Source organism: Dendropsophus ebraccatus, chromosome 1 (genome assembly GCF_027789765.1).
Source record: "Dendropsophus ebraccatus isolate aDenEbr1 chromosome 1, aDenEbr1.pat, whole genome shotgun sequence".
In the NCBI taxonomy this organism is placed as follows: domain Eukaryota; kingdom Metazoa; phylum Chordata; class Amphibia; order Anura; family Hylidae; genus Dendropsophus; species Dendropsophus ebraccatus.
The window spans coordinates 217,164,111-217,171,087 of NC_091454.1; positions in this window are offsets into that span (position 1 = coordinate 217,164,111).

A 6,977-nucleotide genomic window follows, 5' to 3' on the forward strand; every position below is an offset into this window, starting at 1 on the left:
TTGATCGATTCCAGGCCAGTATTATCGAGGAGAGGCTAATTGAGGAGGATGAGGCAGCAGTTGATTGATTCAAGGCCAGTATTATTGAGGAGAGGCTACTTGAGGAGGAGGCAGCAGTTGATCGATTCCAGGCTAGTATTATCGAGGAGAGGCTAATTGAGGAGGAGGGTGCAGCAGTTGATTGATTCAAGGCCAGTATTATCGAGGAGAGGCTAATGGAGGAGGATGAGGCAGCAGTTGATTGATTCAAGGCCAGTTTTATCGAGGAGAAGCTACTTGAGCAGCAGTAGGAGGAGGCAGCAGTTGATTGATTCCAGGCCAGTATAATTAAAAACAGACTACTTGAAGAGCAGGAGGAGGCAGCAGTTGATCGATTCCAGGCCAGTATTATCGAGGAGAGGCTAATTGAGGAGGATGAGGCAGCAGTTGATCGATTCCAGGCCAGGATTAGCGAGGAGAGGCTACTTGAGGATGAGGCAGCAGTTGATTGATTCCAGGCCAGTATTATCGAGGAGAGGCTAACTGAGGAGGAGGAGGAGGAGGCAGCAGTTGATTGATTCAATGTCAGTATTATTAAAAACAGACCAGTTGAGGAGCAGAAGAAGGCAGCAGTTGATGGCTCTCAGGCCAGTATTGTTAAAACAGACAAGTTGAGATGGCAGCTTCTGCAGCTCTTGTTTCCGCCCAGTATGTTTCCAAATAGACAATTGACGGTGGGGGCACTAAAGCACCGTGGAGGTGACAGTGGCAAGAATGGGCCAACTTCCTGATGGTCTCCTGGGAGGATGTTGACCCAATGGGCAGTAACGGACATGTACTGCCCTTGACCATAATTAGAGGACCAGACATCAGCACTCAGGTGCACTGTCTTGGACACCGAGAGTCCCAATGAGTCGCCAACCTTTCTCTTCACATAACTGTGCAGTGATGGGACAGCTTTGCCAGAGAAGTAGTGGCAGCTGGGGACTCTCCATCTGGGGTGCGCACACGCCACGAAATCCCTGAAAGGCTGGGAGTCCACAAGATTAAATGGCAGGGACTGAAGCACCAGCAGCTTAACCAGGTGTCCGGTTAGTTTCTGTGCCATGGGATGGCTGCTGGAGTACACCTGACGTTTGGCCATGGACTCAGTCAGGGATTGCTGCCTAATTAGGGGTGTAGATGGCAGGGAGACTGTGCTGCTGCTGGCAACTGAGGCTGATGAGGCCTGAGTTCCAGTGAGAGGATGCTGCATGATGGGATCTGCAGTGTATGGTGCATCCTGACAGGAGGTGGTATTGGGGTCACGGTTTTTCCAGGCCTGTTGGTGTAAAGTCAAAACTATTGAGAGACAGCAATTACTGCATGCACAGAAAACCCCCATTTCTACTTCTACACGAATACCATTCATCTCTACCTACCATGACATCTCAGGACACATAGCTCATTCAATCCGCAAACATTGGAACATCATACGTGACAGTTATAAAGACATACTTGACTTACAAAATTATCCATTGATGAGCTATAGACGTGACAGGAATATCAGGGACCAACTGGTCAAAAGTGATGTCTCTGTAGGGAAAGAAAAGAGACAGACATTTCTGAAGGTACAGAAAAAAGGCTCTTTTCCATGCTGTACGTGCATCAATTGCCCCTTGATGCACAAGGGATCTGAATTTATACACCCTGTGACTAAAAAGAGGTACCAACTTTCTCACTATCTGACATGTAACTCCGAATTTGTGGTTTATGTTCTTTGGTGCCCCTGCCAACTATTGTATGTTGGTGAAACCAAGTGCGATTTCAAAACTAGAATCAATCATCATCGGTATACCATCAGGAGAAAAAGACTGGATTTGCCAGTCTCCAAACACTTTTCGGAGATGGGCCATGGTGAGAGAGATTTGAAATTTATGCTGCTCGACCATGTTCCACCCCTGAAACGTGGGGGCGATCGGTTAGCTGTCCTTATGAAAAAAGAATTGAAGTGGATCTATGAGCTGCAGACACTGAAACCTAAAGGTTTAAATGTTGAATTTAAGGTTCACCATAAAATGTTCACTTGAACAATCATTTTCCATCTGATATAAAACAGAAGTGTCTCTTTTTTAAATATCCTATATATCCTGTATATTTGTTCTTAATCTGTATTTTTTATTACCTTTTAGATCTTGAAGGAGAATGGGGACCACTCACGATTTACCTTTGATGTACAAGTGTTCATTTTGCGTTCTTCTGACCTTGAACCACGTTTATTAACTTGTTTTGGATCTAAGCCAATTGGACGTGCCTTCCCCTTTAAGCCCGACCCTGGTATTGGACGTTCCGAGTAACCCAGCAACGGATGCGGTTCCGCACTGAAGCGGGGTATGTTGGAGGAGTGGCGAAGTGCATTAGGACTTCGGGGCACTTTGGATGTCCACAGCGCGATCCTTCTTCTTCCCTTTTTACGTATGGCCCTGGTCAGTTACTATGAACGCTTAAACAGCAAGTTTGATTGGCAACCGGTTGCTAAGGGGCGGTATTAGGTTCACGCATGCGCCCTTTCATCCGCCCAACGCCAAATGCAGACTCCGGCGGCCATCTTAGCTGTCACGCTTTCTACACTTGTTACGAGTAGTGAGTGGATCCCTCCCTCCTGAAATACGTCATGAACACTGAATGAACTCATTGAAGTTTCTGTATCGGCAATTTTGCCTTATTTTGCACAGTAACACTTCGATATGCACGATGCACTTACCTTTTTACTATCATGTCATTTACATGTCTTAACTTTTTATGAATCATGTCATTTACATGTCTTAACTTTTTATGAATCATGTCTTTTTTACACTTTTTTTCACTTGGGTAATTATGTATGCTAATGAACTTAGCCCTATAAATATGTATGAAGGAAGTTCCCATGATGCTTGATAATGATTCTGGATTGAATTGAAACGTTGTATGTACCTTGATGATGGAATAAACACTATTCACCTTTACTTCGGTGTGCTGTGGTCTCTTGCTGTTTCTACATTGGGGATCCTACTGTTAGGAATGTGACTTTGCGCTCCTCGGTCTGTGCCAGGCGGCCGAGGAAGCGCTGAATTTTTGTCTGTGTTTGCATATGAATTGTGTCTGAACTGTGTTTGTTTTACTTCAGCCACACCTGCCTTGCCTGTGAGACTTCTGACAGTGCAGGGGTTACTGCACTGCTAGGTCTGTTCAGCTGAGCTTGGTGCTGGAATCAGGGCTGCTCCAATCAGCTGCTGGACCTAAGCTCTTACCCTGGATAAAAAGCAGTCAGATCCTCAGTTCCCCGCTGGCTATTAGTTGTCACTAGTCCCAGCTCCCCTACTCCTTTCCCAGCAATCCCTGTCCTAATCCCCTTGCTATTGCTCTGCCCGTGTTCTGACCTCTTGCTTGACATTTGACTATCCGCTCTCCTTCTGATTTTGTACTGCGTTGTCTGTTTGGTTTTGACCCTGCTAGTTGACTATCCTCCATTGTGTTTTGTTTGTCTGTCTACGTTTTGTGTATTCACCTACGCAGTGTAGGGACCGACTCCGTGGTTGTCCGCGACCGTTTAGGGTCGACTGAGGCAAGTAGGCAGGTGACAGTGGGTGGGTTCAGATCTAGGGTCACTGTCTCTTGTCTTGTCTACGCCTGCCAGTCCTGACAGAATAGCCAGCCATAAAAAAAAAAAAAAATTTTTTTTTTTGCAGTCACCTTGCATCATGGAGGCTCTGGTTAACCAGATGCAAGGTCTGAACACGCTGGTTCAGAACCTTGCTGAGCGCGTCCAGGAGCAAGAGACTGCACCACGACAGGTGACCATGACCACCCCTCTACCTCTGGAACCTCCTGTGCAGCTCCCTGAAAAGTTTAAGGGAGACAGGAGGAGTTTCCGAACATTTAGAGAGGGATGCAAGTTGTTTTTTCGTTTGGGCCCCTGCTCCTCTGGGGGCGAGGACCAAAGGGTGGGCATTATTATGTCCCTCTTGCAGGGTCCTCCTCAGGAGTGGGCTTTTTCATTGTCCCCTTGATCCATGGAGTTGACCTCCGTGAATCAATTTTTTGCTGCCCTAGGGCTATTATATGATGACCCAGACCAGGCGGCAGTAGCAGAGCATCAGCTTCCTTCTCTGAGACAGGGTAAGAGACCTGTAGAAGAATATTGTGCTGAGTTCCGGCAGTGGTGTGTACCATCCGGCTGGAATGATCCAGCTCTGCGTTGCCAGTTCCGGATGGAGTTGTCGGATCAGCTTAAAGATCTATTGGTAGTGTACCCTACCCCTGATACTTTAGAGGTGACCATGACATTAGCCATACGGGTGGACAGACGACTCAGAGACAGACGCAGAGAGAAAGACACCCCTGAATCTTCTAAAACCCTGTCCTCTGCTGTTTCTACTCCTAAGTTAAGTCCTTCTGTTCCCCGATTGCAAGATGAACCCATGCAACTCGGGGTTGCGGATGCCAAGATTAGACGGGCTTACCGCCTACAACATAATCTCTGCTTGTACTGTGGAAAGGCCGGACACCGGGTGAGGGAATGTACCTCCAAACCAGAACCACCTCCGGAAAAACTCCAGCGCCTGAGTGACGATCGAGGGGGTCACTCAGGTGCCCAGGTACCTCTTGAAAAGAAAAACAAATTAATGTTGCCTATTTCTTTGTTTTTGGGAGACAAATCTGTTTCTGGTTACGCTCATGTGGATTCGGGGGCCTCAGCCAACTTCATTAACTCTGCATTCTGGTCAGCTCTGGGAATATGCACGCTTCAGCTTAGATGTCCGTTGACTATTACTGGTGCTGATTTTACACCCCTGGCCCAGGGTAAAGTCAGGTACATTACTCCTTCTATGGAGGTGCAGGTTGGGTCAGGACACAAGGAGATTCTTGATTTTCTGGCCATAGATAACTTGTCTTCTGACATAATTTTGGGTTTGCCCTGGTTGGAACAACATAATCCTGTATTTGATTGGTCCACTAAGGAGTTGATTAAATGGGGTTCTAAGTGTTCTTCTCACTGTATTGCATTAAATGTCACAGACTGCTCTACTATGGAGGGAGAGATTCCTGAGTTTGTAGCTGACTTTGCCGATGTGTTTGATGAAAAATCTGTGGAAGTTCTGCCACCGCACCGTCCGTACGATTGTGCTATTGATTTGATTCCAGGGTCCAAATATCCTAAGGGGAGAATTTTTAATTTGTCCAGACCCGAGAGGGAGGCCATGCGAGAATACATCCAGGATAGTCTTCGCAAAGGTCATATTCGTCCCTCTTGCTCTCCATTAGGTGCTGGTTTCTTTTTTGTGGGGAGGAAAGATGGTGGACTTAGACCCTGCATAGATTACCGTGAACTTAATAAGATCACCATTAAGAATCAGCACCCCCTTCCTCTTATTCCGGATCTGTTTAATCAGATTGTGGGTGCTCAGTGGTTCTCCAAGATTGATCTTCGTGGGGCCTACAATCTGATTCGAATAAGAGAAGGGGATGAATGGAAAACTGCCTTCAATACCCCTGAAGGGCATTTTGAATACCTAGTCATGCCCTTTGGGTTAAGTAACGCTCTGGCAGTTTTTCAGCACTTTGTAAATGATGTCTTTCGTAAATATCTTGGTCAGTTTCTGGTAGTATACCTGGACGACATCTTAATTTTTTCACCAGATTGGTCCTCTCATGTTTGTCATGTCCGTAAGGTATTGGAGTTACTCCGACAGAATCACCCCTACGCTAAATTGTCCAAGTGCCAGTTCGGGATCCAGAAAGTCTCTTTTCTTGGTTATATTATCACCCCTAACTCTTTTTGTATGGACCCCCTTAAAGTGACCGCTATTGAGAAATGGGAACGCCCAACTAACCTCAAGGCCCTGCAACGGTTTTTGGGGTTTGCCAATTACTATAGAAAATTTATTAAGGGGTTCTCTGTCATTGCTAAACCATTAACTGATTTGACCAGAAAAGGGGCAGATCTGGTGAACTGGAGCCCCGAAGCCGTACAGGCATTTGGACAGTTGAAGAGGTGTTTCTCTGAAGCTCCAATCCTTATTCAGCCTGATCCTGAGATACCATTTATCATTGAGGTGGATGCTTCGGAGGTAGGGGTTGGAGCAGTTCTCTCACAGGGTCCTGTGACACTGACTAACTTAAGCCCTGTAGCCTACTTTTCAAGAAAATTCTCTAAAACAGAGTGTAATTATGATATCGGCAACAGAGAACTACTGGCCATTAAGTGGGCCTTTGATGAATGGAGACATTTTCTTGAAGGGGCTAAGCATAAGATTAAGGTTTTAACTGACCATAAGAACCTATTATACCTGGACAAGGCTAAACGCCTTACCCCCCGGCAAGCCAGGTGGGCATTATTCTTTACCCGGTTTAATTTTGAGATTACCTTTCGTCCTGGTTCTAAAAATGTCCGAGCTGATGCCCTGTCTCGCAGCTTTGATGTCAGCAGTGCCCCCAGGGAAGAACCTGAGACTATTTTAACACCAGGAGTGGTCATTGCCACTCTCCAACCTGAACTTGCAGCTCAGGTGGTAAACTCACAGTCCCTAGCACCCAGGAATACTCCAGATGGGAAACTCTTTGTACCTCCTAATCTTAGACTCAGGGTTCTTGAAGAGACCCATTGTTCTGTATTAGCAGGTCACCCGGGCATTGCTGGCCCAAAGTATTTGCTCTCACGTTGTTATTGGTGGCCTACTTGGGCCAGAGATGTTAAACTGTTTGTTGAGGCCTGTGAGGTCTGTGCCAGGTCCAAGGTCCCTCGCAGATTACCCGAAGGTCTTTTATATCCTCTACCTTTACCTGAGAGACCTTGGACTCACCTTTCAATGGACTTCATCACTGACTTGCCGCCATCAAAAGGAAAGACTGTCATCTGGGTTGTTGTTGATAGATTCTCCAAAATGTGCCATCTCATTCCCCTTAAGAAACTCCCTAATTCACGTGCTTTAGCATCTTTGTTTATCAATCATATTCTACGGCTACATGGGGTGCCAGAG